Below are 3,647 nucleotides of genomic sequence, written 5' to 3'. Positions count from 1 at the left end.
TTTTTTTTTTTGACAGAGTATCACTCTGTTGCCCAGGCTGGAGCGCAGTGGTGCGATCTCGCCTGGTTGCAACCTCTGCCTCCTGGGTTCCAGCGATTCTCCTGCCTCAGCCTCCTGAGTAGCTGGCTGGGATTACAGGTGTGATCAAACATGGCTGGCTAATTTTTGTATTTTTAGTAGAGACAGGGTTTCACTATGTTGGCCAGGCTGGTCTCAAACTCCTGACCTCAGGTGATCCACCCACCTCAGCCTCCCAACTAGTTGGGATTACAGGCATGAGCCACCATGCCTGGCTTTTTTTTTCCCTGTATTTTTAGTAGAGATGGGCTTTTGCCATTTTGGCTAGGCTGGTCTTAAACTCCTAGTCTTAAGTGATCCACCTACCCCAGTTTCCCGAAGTGCTGGGATTACAGGCATGAGCCACTGTGCCTGGCCTGGAGTACTCTCTTAGGGTAGCATTTAGATCCCATTGTGGATGCCATTTTGGCTACCCCAGGTACCCATGGTGGTTGTGTCTCAGAGTAGCTCACAAAATCCTACAGAACCTGCAACATACCTCAAACGTTCAGTTTACAAATGAGAAGCAAAGCTTCATATCTTGGTAACTATCAGTATAAAATAACTTAACCTGCATTATGGGCTATGAAGGATTTTGTCAACTAGCTGGGTACCTAGTCATCACTTATTGAATTATTTCAGTGGGAATGATAGAATTTGAAAATCACTAGTTTTTCAACCTCCAATTAAATATTGATTCAGGTCAATATGATCAATGAATATTAAAATTGTAGGTGAATGAGTGTTGGGGAAACTGGTTATTCTTACAGTGGCAAGGTATCACCCTATAGACTGTACACCCTACAGCCTGTAGTATCATCCTACAGACTACTTGCTAGCTGCTAATGGAAAAATATAAAAGCGAATAAGTAAATAAACATGAGTTCATACGGTATCTCAGACCCTCATCCAGCACCACAGCATTTCTTCTGGCCTTCTCCCCTGGTTTAGTTGTAATTTCTTTCCCTGAAAGTGAGAAACCTGGCTCTCATCATCTATGATGCATTGACTTGTTTGTTCAACCCTAGCATACATGTAGTTTCAGAACTGCTAACACATATCCTTGTGAGAAACATATTCATTCACTAGAGTACAGTGTTTATATAGCACTTTTGGGGCACAGAAATATCTTATCTGGTGCGTATTTTACACTTATAGCTTATCCCCTTAGGACCAGACACGTTTCAAGTGCTGAAGAGCCGCATATGACCAGTGGCTGCCATATTGGCATGGATCTAAACCACCTCATGTGTAGCATCTGTTCCCTTTCCTCTGTGCTTCTACATGTTCCCCCCACCCCGCCCCCGCCTTTTGCTGCTTCTCATTTCCAATACAGAAAATTTCACCAGATTCTGTTTGATTCTAGGCCCTTGACTGGGAGAAATACACTGTCTTAGATGTGCTTCTGGTGCACAAAGACATCTTCTTCTTTTTATTTTATTTTATTTTTTGAGATAGAGTCTCATTCTGTCACCTAGGCTGGAGTGCAGTGATGTGATCTTGGCTCACTGCAGCCTCCGCATCCCGGGTTCAAGTGATTCTGTGCCTCAGCCTCCCAAGTAGCTGAGATTACAGGCATGCACCACCATGCCTGGCTATGGCACACAAAGACATTCATGTGGCCAGTAGAGAGGAGACACAATCCTGACGCAGGGTTGGGTTTGGGGAACGTGAACAGGAAGCTGAACTCTATGCGCATGATGAACCACTTATAGATGTCAGAGCCACGCAACAGTTGTGGCTCCTCAGCCACCTGGATTACGATCTCCATTCTCCTGTACCTGTCTTACCACTTTGCTGCAGTCACCTGCAAACTGCTGTTTGGACCCAGAGCCTATAATCATCAGCTGAGCTTGTGCGTCTGAGCCCCTGATCAAGCCTAGACACAGAGAAGTTCAGAGGCAATATAATAATTTTTAGTTTGAATTTTTATTTTTTTTTCTGAGACGGTGTCTTGCTCTGTCACCCAGACTGGAGTGCAGTGGCATGATCTCAGCTTACTGCAACCACCACCTCCCAGGTTCAAGTGATTCTTGTGCCTCAGCCACCCAAGTACCTGGGACTATAGGCACGGGCCACCATGCCTGGCTAATTTTTGTATTTTTAGTAGAGATGGTGTTTCACCATGTTGGCCAGGATGGTCTCGAACTCCTGACCTCAAGTGATCCATCTGCCTCAACCTCCCAAAGTGCTGAGATTATAGGTGTGAGCCACTGCACCTGGCCTGTTTTTTTTTTTTTTTCCTTTGAGATGGAGTCTCCCTCTGTTGCCCAGGCTGGAGTGCAGTGGTGTGATCTCAGCTCACTGCAACCTCTGCCTCCCAGGTTCAAGCAATTCTCCTGCCTCAGCCTCCTGAGTAGCCGGGATTACGGGTGCCCTCTGCTACACCCAGCTAATTTTTATATTTTTAGTAGAGACGGGGTTTCACTATGTTGGCCAGGCTGGTCTCCAACTCCTGACCTCAGGTGATCCGCCCGCCTCGGACTCCCAAAGTGCTGGGATTATAGGCGTGAGTGACCACGCCCGGCCCTATTTTGTTTTTTAATTAACTGTCTTGAAAGTGCACTTTAATGTTTTCAGAAAATAATACAGGTTCCCAAATGGGTGTAAAATTTGGAATTTATAATACATTTGTTCAGGAGGGATGAGTCATAAAGATTAACATTTGAGTGAAGACCTTTTGTTTATCAATTTATGTAATAAATGTTTCTTGAGTGCCTATTATGAATTTATTGAATGCCTATTATGAATTATGAACACTGAATGTCTATTATGAATTATTGAATGCCATGATAAGGTGTTTCTATTCATAATACTTTTGCTTTAAAAATGTACTGTCTGTTTTTTTTTTTTGAGACAGAGTTTCACTCTTGTTGCCCAGGCTGGAGTGCAATGGCATGATCTCGGCTCACTGCATCCTCTGCCTCCTGGGTTCAAGCGATTCTCCTGCCTCAGCCTCCCGAATAGCTGGGATTACAGGCATGCGCCACCATGCCCGGCTAATTTTGTATTTGTAGTAAAGGTGTGGTTTCATCATGTTGGCCAGGCTGGTTCTGAACTCCTGACCTTAGGTGATCCACCTACCTGAGCCTCCCAAAATGCTGGGATTATAGGTGTGAGCCACTGCGCCCAGCCAAAAATGTACTGTTTTTATATCACCAAACAAAGACTTTTTGGTTTCGTTGTAATCACATTAATGTTAGCTATATAGTTGAGTTACATAAGCTCCATTTGTTGGCTAGCCTGGGACTCTAGCTAAATTTAAAGCATTGTGGCCAGGTGCGGTCACCTGAGGTCAGGAGTTCAAGACCAGCCTGCACAACATGGTGAAACCCCACCTCTACTAAAAATACAAAAATTAGCCCAGCTTGGTGGTGGGATCCTGTAATCTCAGCTACTCGGGAGGCTGAGGTTGGAGAATCTCTTGAACCCAGGAGGTGGAGGTTGCAGTGAGCCAAGATTGCACTACTGCACTCCAGCCCAGGTGACAAAGTGGGACTCTGTCTCAAAAAAAAAAACAACAACAAAAAAAGGCATTGCTTTTTCCAATAAAAGCATTGCTTTTATTGGAAAATGTATTTCTGATTTTC

Source organism: Piliocolobus tephrosceles, chromosome 12 (assembly GCF_002776525.5).
Source record: "Piliocolobus tephrosceles isolate RC106 chromosome 12, ASM277652v3, whole genome shotgun sequence".
NCBI classification, from domain to species: domain Eukaryota; kingdom Metazoa; phylum Chordata; class Mammalia; order Primates; family Cercopithecidae; genus Piliocolobus; species Piliocolobus tephrosceles.
The sequence above is the reverse complement of the archived record's forward strand: the minus strand, read 5'-3'. Positions refer to the sequence as shown.